Below are 25,207 nucleotides of genomic sequence, written 5' to 3' on the forward strand. Positions count from 1 at the left end.
ATCAGTGAAGGCTTCATGGAAGATGGGACATTTGAGTTCAGTCTTGAAAAACTCAAGGAAGAATTATAGTTAGGTGGGTGGATGTTGTCAAACTCCTGTCTGCTAGCATCCTCATGACTCAGGCCCAGGTAAATGGTATAAAACAATATGTCTGAGATTACATATTTATCTGTAGCTAAAAATAATCTCTAAGCCTTATGAGAAATTAAACAAATGTATCTGTGTCTCTAGGATGTTTTTTCTTTTAAGATGCTTCTTGAAGTTGATAATAGAGAAAAAATATCTTTTAGTTGTGGTTAAAGACTGTTTGTACCTGAATATGTTAAATTGTTGAAAAAAATGTAAAAAGAATGTTATGCAAGAGATGAGACAAAAACAGAAGAGAGGTTTCAACACAATTGTGGAAGCAATATTTGCCAGAGAGAGGCAAATGATTTAGTACAATGGAGAAATTTACAACTAAAATATTGAGTGGCTCAGAGGGCTATAATGACACAAAACAGGCTAATTTCCCTTCAGAAAACCCGACAGGCTGAGCACATAGAAGTTTTAAGAATTATGAAGGAGGGAAGGTGGAGTAAGGTTCAAGACTGAAATCATGTGATTGGCTGAAAGCCTAAGAAAAAAAGTGATAGAAAAAAACAAAACAAAACAGGATTCTTCAAAAAAAAAAAAAATCAAGAGGGGAAAACCTTATGGAAATTAAAAGTGTGAGAGCTGAATTAGGGAGTTGGGGCAAGATGGCGGCGGCTGCGGCGGCTGGTGCGGAGTAGCTGAGGTGGAAAAGGTGGCCACTGGGCCTCAGGCAGCCGGGAAACTTGTGGACCTTCCTCTGGCCATCTCTTAAGGGAGGACTGCTGCTGCTGGCCGGTCGTGGGGGCTCAACGCCACTTTGCCCCCGGCAGGAGAGGCTGCCTCATTTACAGGCAACAGCTTTGAAGTGTGGAGCAGGAAAAGAACTGATTCTTAGCTGCAAAAGCGAGTCTTGAAACAGGGAACACGGCGCCAGGGCTGCTGTGGATGCAGCCAGGATCCCGGAGGCTGGGGCCGCACTGAAGGCGGCCAGCTGCCCTATTCAGGATTCGAGGTTTCAGGCCGGCATTAAAGAAGATTCCTGGGAGCGCCCGAGCGGCGCCGCGACTGAACAGCCCGAGGCGGCAGCGCCGAGAACACGGAAGGCAACAAACCAGAGACAGAGCGAGCGCCCGACCTGGCACAGCAGTGTGAGTGATCCCTGGCACAGCTCTGTTCGGGGGGTGGATGCCCACGCGGCTCCCCGCCTGCACCACCAGGCCACTCACTGCCCCGGTGCTGCCTCCATTTTCCCAGGTGCGGGCAGCTCCGCCGTGCTCGGCCATCACTGAGCCCATTTGCTTGGCCTGGCGCGGGGCTTTCCGGACCCTGCGGGCCGGCCTCCTCTCCCACTCCCTCCCCCACTCCCTCCGCGGTTCTCTGGTGAGGCTGGGGGTGTGGGGCATCCCGACCAGTGTTGGGAGGGCTAGGAAGTACGGGCGGGCCGACTGTCACTCCACCACACCCTGGACTCCGGCCCGGTAAACTTCCTGTTACTGGGAGGCAGATACCATCTCTGCGACCACCAGTTTGGAAAAAAGCCTAACGAATTTCTGGTTGGGAATAGTGTGGTAGGAGAGTTCCCAGGTCCGCTTGAACCTGCCGGAGAGCAGGCTGCAGGCGGGCACTAGACTCGGTTTATACCGGGGGGATACAAAGGTGAACAAGACCCGAGAAAGATCTACACAGTGCTACAAAGGCACCCAGAGAGACCGGTCGTCTGTGCCTAGCAGAAACCTGGTAGACTTCCTGGGCGAGGCAGTGCTGAGCAGGGTCTTGAAAGCCCAGCTGATAGACGAGGGGTGCAGAAGACACACCCCAGCCCAGCACAGTGTGCACAGAGGGGGGAGACGTGCGGCCAGGGAGGCGGAGACTCGACAGAAACCACACACCCGGTGGGGTCGCCACTGCACGATCTAACAGCCTGGGCCAGAGCACACAGAACGGGGAGAAGTCCTGTACAGAAAGTGAAAGCTCAACAGAGATCACACACCCTGTGGTACGTGATCCACCAGCCCAGCAGAGTACAAGCTGACCAGAAAGGTGGATCCCCGGAGAAGCCCAAGACCCGAGGCAACCACACACACAAGACACTAGAGGCCAACTGAGCAGTCACGGCGGGAGCCATACCAAATTGGCAACCACAGCAACATCCTAGTTAGTCATTAGTCTCAAACCGGTGGACTGTGAAACCCCCTGCCACAATGAATAAACACCAAAAAAAAGACACCAGAAATACAAAAAATCAAGAAAGTACACCACCAAAAGTTAATAAATCTCATACTCTAGATCCTATAGAACAAGAAGCCCTTGAAATAACTGACAAGGAATTTCGAGTGATAATTCTAAGGAAACTGAATGAGATACAAGAAAACTCAGCTAGACATCATGATGAAATGAGGAAAAGTATACAGGATCTGAAAGAGGAAATATACAAGGAAATCAATGTCCTGAAAAAAAATGTAGCAGAACTTGCTGAGCTGAAGAAGTTATTCAGCGAAATAAAAAACACAACGGAGAGTTTAACCAGCAGGCTTGTCGAAGTTGAAGAGAGAACCTCTGAACTTGAAGATGGGCTGTTTGAAATAACACAAGCAGACAAAAAGAAAGAAAAAAGAATCAAGGACATGGAAGAAAATCTGAGAGAGATATCAGACAACCTCAAGCGCTCAAATATCCGAGTCATGGGTATTCCAGAAGGGGAGGAAAATGGAGATTCCATTGAAAACATATTCAACAAAATAGTGGCAGAAAACTTCCCAGGTATAGGAAAAATCACAGATCTTCAGATCCAGGAAGCTCAACGATCTCCAAACGTATTCAACCCAAAAAGGCCTTCTCCAAGACATGTCATAGTCAAATTGGCAAAACTCAGAGACAAAGAGAGAATCTTAAAAGCTGCAAGAGAGAAGCGTCAAATCACCTATAAGGGAGCCCCAATCAGGTTAACATCAGACTTTTCATCACAAACCCTAAAAGCTAGAAAGGAATGGGATGATATTTTCAAAATACTAAAAGACAAAGATTGCCAGCCAAGAATACTCTACCCTGCAAGGCTATCCTTCCGAAATGAGGGGCAAATAGTATATTTCTCAGACAAACAAAAACTGCGGGAGTTCACTACCACAAGACCACCCTTACAAGAAATCCTCAAGGGAGTACTGGGTTTGGTTCCTGAAAAATAACTACCACTGCCATAAAAACCTAAGAAAAATCTAAACCCGCTAGTACAATAAAAATGGCATTCATGAAGAGAAAACAAGCTAACAAAAACACTATCTACAACCTAAGGAACCAACAAACAAAGAAACCAAACAGTAAATCAGAAAGCAAGGAACAAAAGACACCTAAGACAACCAAACAACCAATAAAATGCTAGGAATAAATCAACACCTTTCAATAACAACTCTTAATGTAAAAGGCTTAAATTCCCCAATTAAAAGACACAGACTGGCTGACTGGATCAAAAAGCAGGACCCAACTATATGCTGCCTACAAGAGACCCACCTCACCCATAAAGATTCACACAGACTAAGAGTGAAAGGATGGAAAAAGATTTACCATGCAAACAGAAAAGAAAAACGAGCTGGAGTGGCTATTCTTATATCTGACAAAATAGACTTTAAACTAAAAACCATAAAAAGAGACAATGAGGGACACTACTTAATGATAAAAGGACTGATCCATCAAGAAGACATAACAATCATAAATATGTACGCACCCAATGTTGGAGCAGCCAGATTTATAAAACAAACTCTATTAGACCTAAAGAATTAAATAGGCACTAATACCATAATAGCAGGGGACCTGAACACTCCACTGTCAATATTAGACAGATCATCTAGGCAAAGAATCAGTAGAGAAATACAAGATCTAAACAAGACTCTTGACCAATTGGAATTGGCAGATATCTACAGAACATTCCACCCAACAACCTCAGAATATTCATTCTTCTCATCAGCACATGGATCATTTTCCAGGATAGATCACATATTAGGTCACAAATCATGTCTCAATAAATTCAAAAAAATTGGAATTATCCCATGTATCTTCTCAGACCACAATGGATTAAAACTAGAAATTAATAACAAACAAAACTCTGGAAACTATACAAACACATGGAAATTAAACAGCATTCTACTTAATGACATATGGGTCCAAGAAGAAATCAAGCAGGAAATCAAAAAGTTTATTGAAACTAATGAAAACAATGATACATCATACCAAAACCTGTGGGATACTGCAAAAGCAGTGTTGAGGGGAAAATTTATTGCATTAAATGCTCACTTCAGAAGAATGGAAAGATGGCAAGTGAACAACCTAACACTTCACCTTAAAGAACTAGAAAAACAAGAACAATCCAAACCTAAAGTTAGCAGATGGAAAGAAATCATTAAGATCAGAGCAGAACTGAATGAAATTCAAACCAAAAAAAAATACAAAAGATCAATGAATCAAAAAGTTGGTTTTATGAAAAGATAAATAAAATTGACAAACCATTAGCATGGCTAACAAAAAAAAGAAGAGAGAAGACTCAAATAACAAAAATTAGAAATGAAAAAGGCGATATTACAACTGATTCATCTGAAATACAAGGAATCATTCGAGACTACTATAAACAACTATACGCCAACAAATTTGAAAATCTGGAGGAAATGGATAAATTTCTGAACACACACAAGCTCCCAAAACTGAACCGTGAAGATGTAGAAAATTTGAACAGACCAATAACAATAAAGGAGATTGAAGCTGTTATCAGAAGGCTCCCAACAAAGAAAAGCCCAGGACCAGATGGATTCACAGCAGAATTTTACCAAACATTCAAAGAGGAATTGACACCGATTCTTTACAAACTATTCCAAAAGATTGAAACGGACGCAAATCTCCCAAACTCATTCTATGAAGCAAACATCATCCTGATACCAAAACCAGGTAAAGATATAACCAAAAAAGAAAACTACAGGCCGATATCCTTGATGAATATAGATGCAAAAATCCTCACTAAAATACTAGCAAACAGAATACAGCAACACATACGAAAAATTATTCATCACGATCAAGTGGGATTCATCCCAGGGATGCAAGGTTGGTTCAACATACGCAAATCAATAAATGTGATACACCATATTAATAAACTCAAACACAAGGACCATATGATCATCTCTATAGATGCTGAAAAAGCATTTGATAAAGTTCAGCACTCATTCATGACAAAGACCCTCTATAAGTTAGGTATAGAGGGAAAGTATCTCAACATAATTAAAGCCATATATGACAAACCCACTGCCAATATCATCCTGAATGGGGAAAAGCTGAAAGCTTTTCCTTTAAGAACAGGCACTAGACAAGGATGCCCACTCTCACCACTCCTATTCAACATAGTGTTGGAAGTACTAGCCAGAGCAATCAGAGAAGAGAAGGAAATAAAGGGCATCCAGATTGGAAAAGATGAAGTCAAACTGTCCCTGTTTGCAGATGACATGATCCTATATATCGAACAGCCTAAAACCTCTACAAAAAAACTGTTGGAATTGATAAATGATTTCAGCACAGTAGCAGGATACAAAATCAACACACAAAAATCAGTAGCATTTCTTTTCTCCAATAGTGAACATGCAGAAGGAGAAATCAAGAAAGCTTGCCCATTTACAATAGCCACCAAAAAAATAAAATACTTAGGAATTGAGTTAACCAAGGAGGTGAAAAATCTCTATAATGAGAACTACAAACCACTGCTGAGAGAAATTAGAGAGGATACAAGAAGATGGAAAGATATTCCATGCTCTTGGATTGGAAGAATCAACATAGTGAAAATGTCCATACTACCCAAAGTGATATACAAATTCAATGCAATCCCCATCAAAATTCCAAAGACATTTTTCTCAGAAATGGAAAAAACTATTCAGACATTTATATGGAACAATAAAAGACCACGAATAGCCAAAGCAATGCTCAGCAAAAAAAATAAAGCTGGAGGCATAACACTACCTGACTTTAAGCTATACTACAAAGCTATAATAACCAAAACAGTATGGTACTGGCATAAAAACAGACACACTGACCATTGGAATAGAATAGAGAATCCAGAAATCAACCCACACACTTACTTCCATCTGATCTTTGACAAAGGCACCAAGCCTATTCACTGGGGAAGGGACTGCCTCTTCAGCAAGTGGTGCTGGGATAACTGGATATCCATATGCAGGAGAATGAAACTAGATCCATACCTCTCACCGTATACTAAAATCAACTCAAAATGGATTAAGGATTTAAATATACACCCTGAGACAATAAAACTTCTTAAAGAAAACATAGGAGAAACACTTCAGGAAATAGGACTGGGCACAGACTTCATGAATACGACCCCAAAAGCACGGGCAACCAAAGGAAAAATAAACAAATGGGATTATATCAAACTAAAAAGCTTCTGCACAGCAAAAGAAACAATTAAAAGAGTTAAAAGACAACCAACAGAGTGGGAGAAAATATTTGCAAAATATACATCTGACAAAGGATTAATATCTAGAATATATAAGGAACTCAAACAACTTTACAAGAAGAAAACAAGCAACCCAATTAAAAAATGGGCAAAAGAGCTAAGTAGGCATTTCTCTAAGGAAGATATCCAAATGGCCAACAGACATATGAAAAAATGCTCAACATCACTCAGCATCCGGGAAATGCAAATCAAAACCACATTGAGATACCATCTAACCCCAGTTAGGATGGCTAAAATCCAAAAGACTATGAACGATAAATGCTGGCGAGGCTGCGGAGAAAAAGGAACTCTCATACATTGTTGGTGGGACTGCAAAATGGTGCAGCCTCTATGGAAAATGGTATGGAGGTTCCTTAAACAATTGCAAATAGATCTACCATACGACCCAGCCATCCCACTGTTGGGAATATACCCAGAGGAATGGAAATCATCAAGTCGAAGGTATACCTGTTCCCCAATGTTCATCGCAGCACTCTTTACAATAGCCAAGAGTTGGAACCAGCCCAAATGCCCATCATCAGATGAGTGGATACGGAAAATGTGGTACATCTACACAATGGAATACTACTCAGCTATAAAAACGAATGAAATACTGCCATTTGCAACAACATGGATGGACCTTGAGAGAATTATATTAAGTGAAACAAGTCAGGCACAGAAAGAGAAATACCACATGTTCTCACTTATTGGAGGGAGCTAAAAATTAATATATAAATTCACACACACACATACACACACACACACACACAAACCGGGAGGGGGGGGAGAAGATATAACAACCACAATTATTTGAAGTTGATACAACAAGCAAACAGAAAGGACATTGTTGGGGGGGAGGGGGGAGGGAGAAGGGAGGGAGGTTTTGGTGATGGGGAGCAATAATCAGCTACAATGTATATCGACAAAATAAAATTTAAAAAAAAAAATTAAAAAAAATTAAAAAATTTAAAAAAATAATGGTACTAATTAAAAAAAGAAAGAAAAAAAAAAAAAAAAAGTGTGAGAGCTGCATTGAAAATGTGAGCAAATGTCCCTGAAAGTGCAATAAAAAAGACAAAGATATTAAAAGAAATTTTTTAATTAGAAAATATCCAGGATATTTGATTTAAAAGTTCCATAAAGAGAGAACAGAAGAAAAAAAGGGGAGGAAATAATCAAAGACAGATGACAAGAAAATATCCTAGAACCAAAGTCACTTTTATACAGATTAAAAGGTTCCCTACATACCAACATAATGACTGAAAAGTGATAATCTGTAAAGGAATGTTATATGGAAGTTTCAGAATACCAGGTTTAAAAAGCACATCCAAAAATCTTCCAGGAAGAAAAGTCCCAATATCATGTGTATACTGCATTGGAATTTGAATAGCATCATCAGACTTTTAAACAACATTCACTGCTAAAAGACAATGGTCCAATACCTTCAAAATTCTGAATTACAAAAACTTTTCATCTTAACATTGCATCCTCTGCCAAATATCAATTAAATGTGAAATATGAATAAAGTTGGTTTTAGACAGGCAAAAAGAAAAAATAGAGATTCTAATTAAAAACTAACAAGGATGTGAAGAAAACAGCCTAGTTTTAATAATGAATTCAACTCCAAAAAGATTCTGGGTTCCCTAAATTTGTTTATTTTTTAATTATTCTCTTACATTTAAAAGTTTTCTTTTTAAATTTACATACAGTAAAATTTACTCTTTTTGCTCAGTAGTCCTGTGAGTTTTGACAAGTGCATAGAGTATGTAAACACCACCACAATCAAGATATAAAACAGTTCCATTATGTCAAAATGTTCCTTCACGCTGCTCCTTTGTTACCAACCCATCTTCTACCCTTTCCCAACGTAAAGCAAACATTGCTCTGGTTTAGTCTTCCATATAGTCATATAAATAAAATCGTACAATATGTAGTAGCCATTTAAGTCTGGCTTCTTTCACTTAGCATGATGCATTTAAAATCCATCCATCTTATTGTACATTTACCTGTAGTTGTTACTTTTTGTTACTTAGTAATGACAGTACCATAGTTTGTGTACAGTTTGGGTAATTTCTAGTTCTTGATGAGTATGAATAAAGTTGCTATAAATATTTATATTCAGGTTTTTATGTAAACATTGGTTTTCATTTCACCTGGGTATATAAGTAGAAGCTGAATTGCTGAGTCATAAGAAACTGCCAAACTCATTTACAAAGTGCCTGTAACATTTTGCATCCTGCTAGCATTTTACGAGAGTTCAAGTTGCTCCACACTTTTGCTAGAAATTGATATTTTATGGGGTATTTTTCCTCTTTTTTTTTAAAATTGGCATTTTAATAGGTATTTAGTGGTGTGTTTTCATGGTTTTAATTTACATTTTCCTAATGACTGATGATATTGATTGTCTTTAATGGGCTTATTTGGCATTTGTTTACTACTCCAGTGAAGGGCCTCTTCAAATCTTTTGCCAATCTGTTAATTGGAATATTTGTTTTCTTATTGTTGAGTTTTGAGAGTTTTAAAAATATATTTTGGGTATGAGTTTTCTGTCAGATTTGCAAATATTTTATTCCAGTCTGTGGCTTCTTTTCAATTCCTATAATTATGTCATTTGCAGAGCCAAAGTTTTAAATTTCAGTAGAGTCTATCTTTTTTTTTCTCATTAAGTGATTTTATTGAATGGGGGAGGGAGATGGCTACATTCAAAACTGAGTAATTTTAGTGAGAAAATCAAGATAGCCAGATTTATGGCCTGCTGGGGGTTACGGTTTTGAAAATACCTATTTTTACCTTCACCTCTACTTCTCTATCACCCAGTGCCTTACTCTCAAACCCTTCAGTGCTCTAAATTTTTTTTTCTTTATTGATTATGCATATTTGTGGGATACAAAGCTGACCGTCACCTCCCGTGTCCAAGATGTGATGGCCAAATCAATACTGTCAGCATGCCAATTTCTAGCCTTTTGGCTAAGATCAAGTGTAGTATCTGTTCTTATCAGTTTAATTTTTTTTTTCTTTACAGTTTGTGCATATGGTGTTGTATCTAAGAACTACTTGCCTGACTCAAGGTCACAAAGATTTTATCCTATCTTTTCTTCTAGAACTTTTATATGTTTACATTTTGAATTTATGTCTATGATCCATTTTGTGTTAATTTTTGTATAAACTAGGATTTGGGTCAAGGTTAATTTTCTTTGCATGTGGGTGTCAAATTGTTCCAAAATAATTTGTCAGAAAAACTTTCTTTTCTCTGCTGAATATTGTTGGGCCTTTGTCATAAAACAATTTAAACACATTTTGTGGGTCATTCTTTGAACTCTCTTTTCTCTTTAGTTGACCAATGTGTACATTCATTTACTAATATCATACAGTCTTGATGAATATAACATGAATCTTCCAACTTTGACCATTTTAAAAATTGTTTTGGCTTTTCTTATTACTTTGCCCTTTCATATAAATTTTGAAAACAGCTTGTTTGATATCTACAAAAAAATTCTTCCGTGGGTTTGGTTAGGACTGTATTGAATCTGTAGGTCAATTGGGGAAGAACTGACATCTTAACAATATCAAGTGATCCAATTCATGAACACAGTATCACTCATTTATTTGGATCCTCTTTCATTTATTTCATCAGTGTTTTGTAGAATTCAGTATACAGATAACTGGACATATTTTATTAGATCTGTACCTAATCATTTCTTTTTGAGGATGCTATCGTTAATGAGTTTTTGAAACAAATTCAAATCCAATTGTTTGTTGCTAGTGTGATTTTTTACAATGATCTTATATTTAGCAATCTTGCTAAACTTGTGAGGAGTCTTAGGAGCTTTTCTACAGATTCCTTAGATCTACACAGATCTTCTACAAAAAGAAACTATTTCTTCCTCTCCAATCTGTGTGCCTTTCATTTCTTTTTCCTGCCTTATTTTACTGGCTACTTCAGTAAGGTGGTAAGAGCACAACCTTGACTTGTTCCCAAACTTAAAAAGAAAGCTTTCAGTCTTTTACCAGATATGATGTTACCTATGGATGTTACCTATGGATTTTGGGGGAATGTCTTTTATCAAGTTGAAGAATTTACCTTTTATTTATAATTTGCTGAGTTTCATTATAAATAGATATTAAATTATGTCAAATGCTTTTTCTACATTTTTATTTTGTAGTATGGTTATATATATTGATTGACTTTCAAGCAATTAATTAGCCTATATTCTCTGGGTAAGCCCAACTTGATTGTGACATATTTTCCTTTATATATATATATCACTGGATGCAATTTGCTATTATCTTTCTAAGAATTTTACCTTTATGCTCCTAAAATATATTGGACTGTGTCTTCTTTTCTTGTAATCCTTCTACCAGGTTTAGGTATCATGGTAATTCTGGTCCCATAAAATGAGTTGGGAGGTGTCCCCTTCTCTTCTATTTTATGGAAGAAAGTGTGCAAAAATGTTACTATTTATTCGAGTATGGGTAGAATTCACCAGTAAAACCCACCATTGCCTGGATATTTTCTTGGTGGAATGTTTTTAACTCAGAATTTAATTTTCTTAATGATATAGGATGATTCAGGCTATCTATTTCCTCTCGAGTGAATTTTGTTTTCTTGTGTGTGTAAAGAATTGGTTAATTTTACCAAATTTGTCAAATTTATAGGCAGAAAGTTGTTTGTACTACGTTTGTAGAGTCTGAATTGATTTGTGCTCTTTCATTCCTGATACTGGTAATACTTGTCTTCTCTCTTCCTTAGTCAGCCAAGAGTTTTATCAATTTGTACATCTTTTCAAAGAATCATCTTTGGGGGTTTATTGATTTTCTGTACTGTTTTCTGTTTTCTATTGCATCAATTTCTGCTCTTTATTCTTTTCTTCTTGCTTTGCTATCCTTTCTCCTTTTCTTAAAAAGGAGAGCTTACCTTATTGATTTAAGACCTTCCTTCTTTTTTTCTATAGGCATTTAATGCTATGAATTTTCCTCTAGTCCCTGCTTCAAGTGAATTTCACAAGTTTTGAAATGTTGCATTTCATTTCATTTATTCAAAATACTTTTTAATATCCCTTGAGACTTCTGTGACCCTTGGGTTATTTAGAAGGGGACTGTTTAATTTCCAAATATTTTGAGATTTTTCAGATATGTTTCTGTGTGGATTTCTAGTTTAATTCTCTTATGATCTGAGAATACAGTTTCATTATTTCAATTTTTTTAGATTTGTTAAGGTTTGTTTCATGACCCAGAATACAATCTATCTTGGCGAATGTTCTTTGTGCTCTTGAAGAGAATGTGTATTGTGCTGTCATCGGACAGTGTTTTATAAATATCAACTAGGTCAAGTTAAGTGATAGTAATATTCATATCATCTATATACTTGCTGATATTCTGCTTGCTTGTTCTATCAATTATTGTGAGAGGAGTGTTGAAGTCTCCAAATATAATTGTGAATTTATTTATTTTTTTGTCAGACATATCAGCTTTGCCCCTGTATTTTGCTGTTTTATTATTAGGTGCATACACACTTAGGCTTATTATGTCTTTTTACACTGACCTTTGTATCATTGTGTGATATCCCTTTTCCTTTCTGATAATTTCCTTTTTCTTAAGTCTGTTTTGTCTGATATTAATATAACTACTCCAGCTATCTTTTTTTTTTTTTTGTCTTTTTCATGTCCGGTACTCAGCCAGTGACTGCACCGGCCATTCCTATATAGGATCCGAACCCGCGGCGGGAGTGTCGCTGCACTCCCAGCGCCGCACTCTCCCGAGTGTGCCATGGGCTCGGCCCTCCAGCTATCTTTTGATTAGTGTAATTTTGAGTGTTTTGGGATTGTTTCCTGGACAATTTGAATATTAGGTTGTAATAATCTGAGTCCTGTTAAAATCCTCAGAAGAAAGTTGAAGTTTTTCTTTGCTTTTTTCAGTGGGTGACCAACTGGTTAGCTTCAGTGTGCAAATTCTGTCTTGCCTGGTCATTTTATTTTTCAAAAACGTTTCTGTGCTACTTTATGTGTGTCCTATATGTGCACCTCTCAGTGGATAATTTGGAATTTGTCTGGGGAATTATGTAACTATTTAGATCTCAAAGTTTTTGCTATGCTGCTTGGACATTCTGTGCACGTGAGGCAATCAAGAATGTGGAGCTCAGAGGTGAGTCAGTACTTGTGTTGGTTCTTATTTCAAATTAGGAGATCTTTTCGTTTTCTCTTCTCTGAGATTTCCTTAATACTTTCCAGCTCCTTTGGACTTCCTTCCCTGTATCTTTGGCTAAAATTATATGGTTTCTCTTGGAATTTTTGCCTTCCAAGCTGCCTCTCAGTTTGCATAGCTGGAGCTGTTCTTGGGCAATGAAAGAGAAAATAGTAAGAAGGATTTTTCCCACATTCTTTGGACTACAGGGGCCCCCTTTCCTGGTTCCTCTCTACATAAACATGGGCTTTTCTTGGAATTTTAGATTCTTATTTGGCCACAGCTGCCATAGTGCAGCTCCTTGTCTGGAATCATCCTCAATGCAGGGCCCAGAGAAAAGAAGAGAAAATAAAACAAAATGGGGATTTCCCCACACTCTAGCTTAGAAGGTTTTGTTTTTTATTCTAGGTACTCTGGCCAAAAAGATTGGCTTTCACTAAGTCTTTGCTTGCCCAGTTCACAGTTCCCCACTGGGTTGGGCTGCCCTTGGGTCAAAGATGGTAGTTAAAAGAGAGAGAGAAAAATGGGAAACTCATCCTGTAACATTTGTTCTTCAAGTTTTGACTCCCTTCAAGATCTGCCTGCTTTTGTTAACTTGTCAGAGTCCTCAGTTACTTTTGTAATTTTTTACTATTTTTTAATTTGTGCAGACTTTATTTGTAATCAGTAGGAGAGATAGGCTGTAATGGGGTTACTCCATATTGGCCAACATAGGAAGCCCCACTCCACTGTAATGCCTCTGGCACCTTTCCTTTTTATTTTTCCTAGTCAGAAGTCTAGTGAAAACTCGATAGAAATCATTCACAACCAAATATTGGCATGTAAATCTTTCCTTTCTTAAAACCATCCATTGTAGCAGAGTAACATTTTCCAAAGGCAAGACTCTAATGAGAACGTATAGGCTGCCAAGCCATTAATCAAAATTACACCAACACCAAAGCAGTTAGCCTCCTCTGTGCATGTTATTGTTTGTGTAATCTCATTATTACTTCTGGCAATGTATGCTTGTTAATTATGCTTCTATTTCGATCTTTCAAAATGTCTTTTATATTAGCGACATGCAAAATTAAACATGTAATCTTTCCAGAAAAATATCAGTAGACTGGATTTACTTCTATAGCATTTAAAATAATTCGGTTTCTAATCAGACATGCATTTCTTAGATTCTTTGTTTATTTTTGGTAAAATGCAGTAGTCAATAAAATTTAAGTTTTATGTGTGTTAACAACACATACAGATAGCTGGAGTTCAACTTACCTTTGTCTTTGGCCTTAACTTATGTCCCTTGCTTTTGACTGCAGTATAAGCTTTTATGCAGGTTTTTCCTATTATATATAAACCAGAGATTCCATGGCACTCAAATATAGAAAGATCAGATGGACCCTTCTAGATTTATAAGCTGGTTCTCTAGAAACAAACTCTGTTTCTACATTGCATTTTCCATACTTGTCATATTATCATCAGCTGCTTCTGTATCCCAAAAGAATACTAACTGCTGATCGATAGCCCGGACATGTCTGACCGTGGCCTACATGTGCCCTGGGTAGTTCATTTATTTGCCTTGGTGGATTTGCTAGAGTGGAATTTAATCAATAGCTAATTCATTAATTCTGGTACTTGAGAATGTAGAGCCTGTGCTAGATGAAGATAACTGGCTGGTTCTGGCTTTGACTGAAATATGACAAACACTACAGCTGACAGCTTCACGGAGTACTGGACTGCCTGTGAAGTTTACTTATTTATTCTCCATAAATGGATAAGCTAAGAAAATAACATGAACACGGAAGATATTTTATTACAGTACTGCTAGTATTCCAAAATGCATGATTTCAAGGCATGAAGCTCAGGGAAAGCAGAGAGAGAACAGAGATCATGTCTTCTGTTCCATTTAATTGGAACCATGGCTGTTTCTTCAGTTCCACATCAGTTTGGGGCTGTTTAAGAGTCTGAGGTATAATGTCTTTATAGCATTCACAAGTCATTGTTTTAAAATTTGCCTCAAGATACTGAATGATGTAAATGATATTTTTACACGATAACTTTTCAGAAATCTTTATGATAGCTGCATAGGCTGGGAGTCTTTAAATGAAGGTTAAAACACTATGGTCATTCATAAATCCTCCTACATGAGAGGTTGAGTGTGGCACATGAAGTCAGAGATTGAGGAAAAAGAGTTTTCTCCCTTTTTTCTTACCAAATTTGAGGTAAAACTATGAGGCTCCTATTTTTTTTTTTTTTTTTCGTGTCCGGCACTTAGCCAGTGAGTGCACCGGCCAGTCCTATATAGGATCCGAACCCGCGGCGGGAGCGTCGCTGCACTCCCAGCGCGGCACTCTCCCAAGTGCGCCACGGGCTCGGCCCATGATGAGGCTCCTATTTTATATACTATGACATTGGGTATCAGGGAATCTCTTCTTTCTTTGATTTTCTCTCCCTGATTTTTTCAGTGACTGGTAGCTTGAACTGAAGAAATAATTTTACAATTTTTTAAACATAAATAAATAAATTCAGCCATGTTTCTGTGTGTTTTGTAGAAAGAGTGTTGAGTTGTAGGATGTAGGATGTCAAATCACCTTTTCTACACCCACATTCTAAATTTCCTTTCTCATCAATGTAGACAATTGGAGATGACTTATAATTTGGACTGGAATTTTCTGTTTACATCTTTAATGTATGTAAACAGAATATGCTACATATTCTGTTATGGGAAGAACTCTTGGAAGAATTTGGAGTAAATTTAGTACTGTTGTACAGATCCAGTCAACAGTCTTATGATCACCATGACTTTCTGATTATCAAACCTTCTTTTGTTTAAGGAGACCTTACAGAATACGGAGCTTATTCTCGAGATTCTGCCATTACTCTTTCTGCTTCCTAACTTCCCTCTCCTTCCCCAACACCTTCTAACTTCTCTTCCTCTTGTACTTTCAGCAGAAGCAGCTGTCACTGACATGCCCTCTGAGTGACTCTCTCAGCAAAACCCAGTTCTTCCTCCTAATTCACCGAGGCCTTTAGCTGCCACTTTGTCCCTGGCTCTCTGAACAATCATTGGTTTCTTTTATTGGTTCCATTGCAAACGCACTCATTAATCCTGGGTGCCCTCAACAGAAACACTCTCCCTCCTGCTCAGATAGTTCAAACATTCTTACAGCTTTATTCATACTGTCTCAAAGATCGCCGGCCCTGATTTTTCCCTAAACTCTAGTCCCGTATGTCCGGTTGCTTCCTAGTTTTCTGCTGTGATATCCATGCATCACTTCCACAACCTCAAGGCTTCAAAGGTTATTTCTCATCTAACTCATCATCTTTTCCAACATCTGTTTCTGCAAATTTGTCAACATGCTTCTTATTATCAGGGACATATGCTATTGTATTTTTTTAGTCCCCTGAGTTCACTGAGCATTAATTTTAGTATATTTTCCTTTGGAGCATCTCCTCATACATGTTCCTCTTCTCCATTTCCACTACCATCACCCTGATTCATCATTTAAGTTTATATAACCAGGTGAAGGAGCTGCCTTAATTCAATTAGATACAAAAAGATAAAAGCTGGGCCGGCCCTGTGGTACACTCGGGAGAGTGCAGCGCTTGGGAATGCAGCGGCACTCCCACCGCGGGTTTGGATCCTATATAGGGATGGCCGATGCGCTCACTGGCTGAGCGCAGTGTGGATGACACCAAGCCAAGGGTTGCGATCCCCTTACCGGTCTCAAAAAGACAAAAAAAAAAAAAAGATAAAAGCTTTTCTTTTTTTCTACTACTAACACCTCAGATCCACGCTTTTATCTGTCCTTCCCGCAACAGGACAGGAACATCTTATGGCTTTCAAATTATTTTTAGTCATGAGTCTTCCTTTGGTAATTAAGATTCATGATTTAGTATTTAAAAGTCCATTCTATCTCCAGAAAAATATTAAGCTCACATCTAATTCAATGCTTCTGACTTTTCAAAGATTCAGCCTTGATTGTCACTTGCTCTTTCTCTCCTATTCCCCTTCATCCAAAGGTGTCCCTTCCCAATGCTGTTATTTCACTGCCATCACTGGGTGGCAGTCACAGCCCACTGTGTGACAGGTGATGCTTTCTTGGACAATGTGTGTTTTCCTTAAGAAGTCCACATGAGCATCTTCACAAAGCTGAATTCCCAAACATGAGCATTGCCCTCTGTGGGTGATCTCTTGTAGAGCCCGCAGAGCAGAACATCCCAAAGACTTCCAGCTGGAGTTCCCTTATCTCATAAGGCTGTCATTCTGGGTAGTGTACCTTTGAGTTATCTCAAGGTTAGTCATCTTACAAGACATCAGCTTGGCTCATGAGAAACTCACTCATCTGAGCATACCAAAGATTGATATTGTGGCACTCCAGTCTTAACCTGTCATTGCAGAGCTGCTCTGGTTAATCTCTGGCCACCAGGATTCTCTAATTAAGAAGCAAGCACGATTTTCTGTGCTCAAATAGATGACCAGAGACATCCTCATCACACTTGTCTTCAGGGACAGCAGCAGATTTGGTTTAGACATTTCTGCATCTCTTTAAGTACTAACCATGAGAAGCAAGTGCTTCCAGTTTCTCTGAGTGATGTATGAGGGTACTTCAAAAAGATCATGGAGAAATAAAATTAAAAGGTAGTGTGAATCTTTCCATGAACTTTTTGAAGTACCCTCATATTCGGAACTTTCTTCCAGAGCCTAGGGTATGTACGTGAAGTGGGGGGAAGAGGGTGGTAAAGAGCTCCTCTTTCATTTCTTGACTCAGAAACCTCAAGTAGTTTTCCAACACACTCAAAACTGAATCCAGTTCAATTCCATATTCTACAAAACACTGCATGATCTGCAAGCCCCCACCCCACACTCTCAGCATCCATCTGATCTCATTTTCCAACATGCAGTCTCTCACTCAGTGCATTCCAGTGCTGCTGGGTTCTTTGACCTCCCTCCAACAAGCTCATTATTGCCTCAAAGTCTTTGCACGTCCTGTTCCCTCTGCCTGGAAGCTACCCTTGGTTTGCTTCATCCCTTCTTTCCGATTTCCACGTAGATGAGCCATGCCTTCTCAGACCACTGACTTGATATACTCTATATTTGCATGTTTGCTTACTGTCTATCTCCCTCCAGTAAAACATAAGAGTTATGAAAAAAGGGACTTTATCTGTCTTGTTCACTGATCATTACAGAACAATGCCTGGCTTATAGGAGCTGGTACTTAATAAATACTCATCAAAGTTCATGCTTTCAAAAACTCCCCTCATTTTCTGGTTATTTTTGGTTGGTTATGGTGATGGGTCAATGTTAAAAGGCAGTTTTATCTCCAGAACTTAGTAGAATTTTGCTATTCCCTTTAGAAGAGAGATGCTTATCACTCTTACACAGACATCCTACCATGCAACATTCTATCCCCATTCACGTTCCTCCCTTCCCCTGGTCTCTTCCACCCTAACCTTCCAGGTAATTAATTCTAAAGAAGCATTTTACTCTGCTAGTGAGACCACACAGTCATCCTATTTTACCATCAGACACCTCCATATGGTATTTGAGAGGCTCCATAAAATCTCTTCTTATACCCAAGTTTATCATCCATTATTGCTGGATGTGGGTCATTCATTATTCAGATTGGTTGCTTTGCTTTCCTGTGCATGTGCCAAGCTGTTTCCTGCCTCTTAATTTGCTTATGTTGGTCTTCCTGGCCAGAATTCTGCCCATCCCCTTATTCACCAATCCAAGTTCACATCCATTTCTCCCATGACACCTTCCTCATTTAGCCTAGAATAAAGTGTTCTTTGTTTATGTGTTTCTATAATACTTGCAGCCTGAACTATATATTTAAATACTCGATTTTACATTTTTATATAACATTTTATGTGTTTCATGTACATATGTTTTATATCCCCTATTATTCAAGGATGTGGATTTTGCCTTTTCATTTTTTTATCTACTGCAATTTACTAAACATCCCAGTAGGATAATTAAATATTCAATGATTTGACTTGAAAGCAAAGAATTAATCTTTTGTCATGTTATATCTATGTAGTCTTATATTAAAAGTTTTCTGACCATTTTTGATAACCATAATCTGGAACGTTGTTGAAGAATTTGAGTGTTACCACTTACTGCCATCTGATCTTTGACAAAGGCACCAAGCCTATTCACTGGGGAAGGGACTGCCTCTTCAGCAAGTGGTGCTGGGATAACTGGATATCGATATGCAGGAGAATGAAACTAGATCCATACCTCTCACCGTATACTAAAATCAACTCAAAATGGATTAAGGATTTAAATATACACCCTGAGACAATAAAACTTCTTAAAGAAAACATAGGGGAAACACTCCAGGAAATAGGACTGGGCACAGACTTCATGAATACGACCCCAAAAGCACGGGCAACCAAAGGAAAAATAAACAAATGGGATTATATCAAACTAAAAAGCTTCTGCACAGCAAAAGAAACAATTAAAAGAGTTAAAAGACAACCAACAGAGTGGGAGAAAATATTTGCAAAATATACATCTGATAAAGGATTAATATCCAGAATATATAAGGAACTCAAACAACTTTACAAGAAGAAAACAAGCAACCCAATTAAAAAATGGGCAAAAGAGCTAAGTAGGCATTTCTCTAAGGAAGATATCCAAATGGCCAACAGACATATGAAAAAATGCTCAACATCACTCAGCATCCGGGAAATGCAAATCAAAACCACATTGAGATACCATCTAACCCCAGTTAGGATGGCTAAAATCCAAAAGACTATGAACGATAAATGCTGGCGAGGCTGCGGAGAAAAAGGAACTCTCATACATTGTTGGTGGGACTGCAAAATGGTGCAGCCTCTATGGAAAATGGTATGGAGGTTCCTTAAACAATTGCAAATAGATCTACCATACGACCCAGCCATCCCACTGTTGGGAATATACCCAGAGGAATGGAAATCATCAAGTCGAAGGTATACCTGTTCCCCAATGTTCATCGCAGCACTCTTTACAATAGCCAAGAGTTGGAACCAGCCCAAATGCCCATCGTCAGATGAGTGGATACGGAAAATGTGGTACATCTACACAATGGAATACTACTCAGCTATAAAAACGAATGAAATACTGCCATTTGCAACAACATGGATGGACCTTGAGAGAATTATATTAAGTGAAACAAGTCAGGCACAGAAAGAGAAATACCACATGTTCTCACTTATTGGAGGGAGCTAAAAATTAATATATAAATTCACACACACACATACACACACACACACACAAACTGGGGGGGGGGGAAGAAGATATAACAACCACAATTATTTGAAGTTGATACAACAAACAAACAGAAAGGACATTGTTGGGGGGTAGGGGGGAGGGAGAAGGGAGGGAGGTTTTGGTGATGGGGAGCATTAATCAGCTACAATGTATATCGACAAAATAAAATTTTTAAAAAAATAAATAAAAAAAAATTTAAAAAATAAAAAAAAAATTAAAAAAAGAATTTGAGTGTTACATAAATGATTGACAAAAATGATCAAATTAAAAATTTTTTTAAAGGCCTGTATCGATAGGGTCAGAGAATCTGGAGCTAAACAATCTCTAACAATTTAGGTTGATATCTTAGGGTATATGAAGATTTATTTTTTCTTTGACTCAAACTAGAGCATTTGACAAAATAGTGATAAAATATTAGAATAAAATGTGAAAGGGTACCAGTGTGAACCTTAACTCTTCACAAAAATTCTCTGACCTGTGTCATTTTGACATTTGTCTGTGTAAAGGTAGGTGATAGTAAATGAATTTCCCATATTTGTTTCTAGCTTCAATGTGTTTTGTACTTCTCGAAGTGACAACAGGAAGAGATGACAAGTGTGGAGGTAACCACAAGAGCACGTAGTAGTAACAAGTAGAACGGTAATTCTACTGACAGTAAGACAGAATTGAAAAGACATAGCTTTAACTAGAATGCCTAGATGCTTGATGAGTTTATATACCAAAATGTGTGTAAACATGGTGGCTTCTATCAGAAGTTTTGTTCAAGTAGCTTAAATTTCAGTCCCTAATTCTCTGACAGCCAACTAAATTCTCATAGTTATTTCATGATCAATTGTACAAAAACGATCCATTCGAAGGTTTATAGTTTGTATACTCCTGTTTATGCATGGGTATATAAACTTTACTGATCTATACCCCAAAAACAAAAATCAAAAAACCCTTCAGCTTGTTTTTTTCTCAATATTTGCTATCCATTCCTAGGGTCTAAGAATGGTCCTTTTATTTTACTCTTAAACATCAAAGCAATGAAGCCATTCATCCAGTTAATAATGGTGCATATTTCCCAGAGATGTCTTTCATTTTCAAATTGGCAATGAAAGGATTTTTCAATGCCCCTCCAGTTCGTTCTAAAGAGAGACGTACCGGTGTTAAACCTGCTCCTCTTCGTGATCATTTACCTTTGTGTACTTGATTCAAATCCTTAAAAGTAAAATTATTCATGTTATTGCTAAAAATATAGGTGTCCTCATTTTGTGGTATGTTATGCAAGAAAGAGAAATCACAGTGGCATGTTGTTCTACATGGTATTTTCTAGACTTTACTAGTTCAACAGCTTTTATGGATAAGTCAGACCCTTGAATGTCAAATGTAGTGTTTTCTGTAGTTGATTATGCAGTGAATACAAAAGAGGCATCTACAGAATGCAGAATTAATTTTGAGAGTTGGATAAAGACTTTAGAATAATAATGGTAAATATACAAGTCACCTATGAAACTGTTCTCTCATAGGTGACATTAATTTCCTATCTACAGAGTCTTGTTACTGAATGTATTATTTGTAGCCCCAAGAAAATGAAGTATTAATTTTCTTTTTTTCAGCAGTCTATTAAAACATCGAGGTTTATCTTGACTTCTGCTTTTTAATGCAGGTGTTTGGGCTTAATTGAATTCTTAATATGTGATGTCACTTGCAATTCTGATAGGGTCCAGTAATTTCACCCACAAAGATATATTTCTCTTTGAAATGAAATGTACATTAAAAATGTTATCCTACACAATGGCAGAAAAGTGGTGAACATGACTTTTTATGAGATTTTTATTGTAAGACTTTTGAAGTATAAGGACAAGGCTCATATACACTTGTTTTGCTCCAAAGTACCTACTGGAATGTCTTATATGTAAAAAGTGTCCTATCAGTATTTCTGATTGGTTAATTGTCATGGCTAGAAATTCTAGAATTACAAAAAGGGAATTAATCTTGAATGACAGAGTTCCATTCATTTTTTGAAAACTATAAGAACAAAAATAATAATATTTTTACATTTACCTAGTATTTTACAAAGTGGTTTTCCTTGACATGCTGCGCTGCAAGATTATGTCACATTCAAATCTCTGGGGCTTTATTGAAAACTTTGCTTTCTGCTTATAGAGATTGTTAAGGAAATACTACGGTATTATGGATGTGTGATCTAGGCAGTATCTTTCTGGCAAGAAGACCTAAGGGCAGAATTAAAGTTCTATAACATTAACCTGAGAGTAAATTGTTTTATTCAGAGTTGTCTCCTCTGTGAATGGCTTGATGTTATGATATCATTTGCTACAGCAAATGAAATATTAATAGATCATTGAAAAACAGTAAAGTGTTGTTTTTTTTTTTTTTTTTTTTTTGGAAGAAAGAGTTATCTATATATTTTTTTTTTTTTTTTTTTAAATTTTATTTTGTCGATATACATTGTAGCTGATTAATGCTCCCCATCACCAAAACCTCCCTCCCTTCTCCCTCCCCCCCTCCCCCCCAACAATGTCCTTTCTGTTTGTTTGTTGTATCAACTTCAAATAATTGTGGTTGTTATATCTTCTTCCCCCCCCCCCCCGGTTTGTGTGTGTATGTGTGTATGTGTGTGTGTGAATTTATATATTAATTTTTAGCTCCCTCCAATAAGTGAGAACATGTGGTATTTCTCTTTCTGTGCCTGACTTGTTTCACTTAATATAATTCTCTCAAGGTCCATCCATGTTGTTGCAAATGGCAGTATTTCATTCGTTTTTATAGCTGAGTAGTATTCCATTGTGTAGATGTACCACATTTTCCGTATCCACTCATCTGACGATGGGCATTTGGGCTGGTTCCAACTCTTGGCTATTGTAAAGAGTGCTGCGATGAACATTGGGGAACAGGTATACCTTCGACTTGATGATTTCCATTCCTCTGGGTATATTCCCAACAGTGGGATGGCTGGGTCGTATGGTAGATCTATTTGCAATTGTTTAAGGAACCTCCATACCATTTTCCATAGAGGCTGCACCATTTTGCAGTCCCACCAACAATGTATGAGAGTTCCTTTTTCTCCGCAGCCTCGCCAGCATTTATCGTTCATAGTCTTTTGGATTTTAGCCATCCTAAGTGGGGTTAGATGGTATCTCAATGTGGTTTTGATTTGCATTTCCCGGATGCTGAGTGATGTTGAGCATTTTTTCATATGTCTGTTGGCCATTTGGATATCTTCCTTAGAGAAATGCCTACTTAGCTCTTTTGCCCATTTTTTAATTGGGTTGCTTGTTTTCTTCTTGTAAAGTTGTTTGAGTTCCTTATATATTCTGGATATTAATCCTTTGTCAGATGTATATTTTGCAAATATTTTCTCCCACTCTGTTGGTTGTCTTTTAACTCTTTTAATTGTTTCTTTTGCTGTGCAGAAGCTTTTTAGTTTGATATAATCCCATTTGTTTATTTTTCCTTTGGTTGCCCGTGCTTTTGGGGTCGTATTCATGAAGTCTGTGCCCAGTCCTATTTCCTGAAGTGTTTCCCCTATGTTTTCTTTAAGAAGTTTTATTGTCTCAGGGTGTATATTTAAATCCTTAATCCATTTTGAGTTGATTTTAGTATACGGTGAGAGGTATGGATCTAGTTTCATTCTCCTGCATATCGATATCCAGTTATCCCAGCACCACTTGCTGAAGAGGCAGTCCCTTCCCCAGTGAATAGGTTTGGTGCCTTTGTCAAAGATCAGATGGCAGTAAGTGTGTGGGTTGATTTCTGGATTCTCTATTCTATTCCATTGGTCAGTGTGTCTGTTTTTATGCCAGTACCATACTGTTTTGGTTATTATAGCTTTGTAGTATAGCTTAAAGTCAGGTAGTGTTATGCCTCCAGCTTTATTTTTTTTGCTGAGCATTGCTTTGGCTATTCGTGGTCTTTTATTGTTCCATATAAATGTCTGAATAGTTTTTTCCATTTCTGAGAAAAATGTCTTTGGAATTTTGATGGGGATTGCATTGAATTTGTATATCACTTTGGGTAGTATGGACATTTTCACTATGTTGATTCTTCCAATCCAAGAGCATGGAATATCTTTCCATCTTCTTGTATCCTCTCTAATTTCTCTCAGCAGTGGTTTGTAGTTCTCATTATAGAGATTTTTCACCTCCTTGGTTAACTCAATTCCTAAGTATTTTATTTTTTTGGTGGCTATTGTAAATGGGCAGGCTTTCTTGATTTCTCGTTCTGCATGTTCACTATTGGAGAAAAGAAATGCTACTGATTTTTGTGTGTTGATTTTGTATCCTGCTACTGTGCTGAAATCATTTATCAATTCCAAGAGTTTTTTTGTAGAGGTTTTAGGCTGTTCGATATATAGGATCATGTCATCTGCAAACAGGGACAGTTTGACTTCATCTTTTCCAATCTGGATGCCCTTTATTTCCTTCTCTTCTCTGATTGCTCTGGCTAGTACTTCCAACACTATGTTGAATAGGAGTGGTGAGAGTGGGCATCCTTGTCTAGTGCCTGTTCTTAAAGGAAAAGCTTTCAGCTTTTCCCCATTCAGGATGATATTGGCAGTGGGTTTGGCATATATGGCTTTAATTATGTTGAGATACTTTCCCTCTATACCTAACTTATAGAGGGTCTTTGTCATGAATGAGTGCTGAACTTTATCAAATGCTTTTTCAGCATCTATAGAGATGATCATATGGTCCTTGTGTTTGAGTTTATTAATATGGTGTATCACATTTATTGATTTACGTATGTTGAACCAACCTTGCATCCCTGGGATGAATCCCACTTGATCGTGATGAATAATTTTTCGTATGTGTTGCTGTATTCTGTTTGCTAGTATTTTAGTGAGGATTTTTGCATCTATATTCATCAAGGATATCGGCCTGTAGTTTTCTTTTTTGGTTATATCTTTACCTGGTTTTGGTATCAGGATGATGTTTGCTTCATAGAATGAGTTTGGGAGATTTGCGTCCGTTTCAATCTTTTGGAATAGTTTGTAAAGAATCGGTGTCAATTCCTCTTTGAATGTTTGGTAAAATTCTGCTGTGAATCCATCTGGTCCTGGGCTTTTCTTTGTTGGGAGCCTTCTGATAACAGCTTCAATCTCCTTTATTGTTATTGGTCTGTTCAGATTTTCTACGTCTTCACGGTTCAGTTTTGGGAGCTTGTGTGTGTCCAGAAATTTATCCATTTCCTCCAGATTTTCAAATTTGTTGGCGTACAGTTGTTTATAGTAGTCT

General features: G+C 37.7%; 1 protein-coding gene and 1 pseudogene across 1 annotated transcript in view; both read left to right on the forward strand.

Moving 5' to 3' along the window:
• The window catches only part of USH2A (usherin), a 763,885-nt gene that overhangs the window by 557,403 nt on the left and 181,275 nt on the right, over window positions 1–25,207 (forward strand). The gene's annotated exons all lie outside the window — the stretch shown is intronic.
• LOC134391468 (U2 spliceosomal RNA) lies at window positions 9,499–9,605 on the forward strand (annotated as a pseudogene).

The sequence above is a fragment of the Cynocephalus volans genome, chromosome 11 (genome assembly GCF_027409185.1).
Source record: "Cynocephalus volans isolate mCynVol1 chromosome 11, mCynVol1.pri, whole genome shotgun sequence".
Classification (NCBI taxonomy): Eukaryota; Metazoa; Chordata; class Mammalia; order Dermoptera; family Cynocephalidae; genus Cynocephalus; species Cynocephalus volans.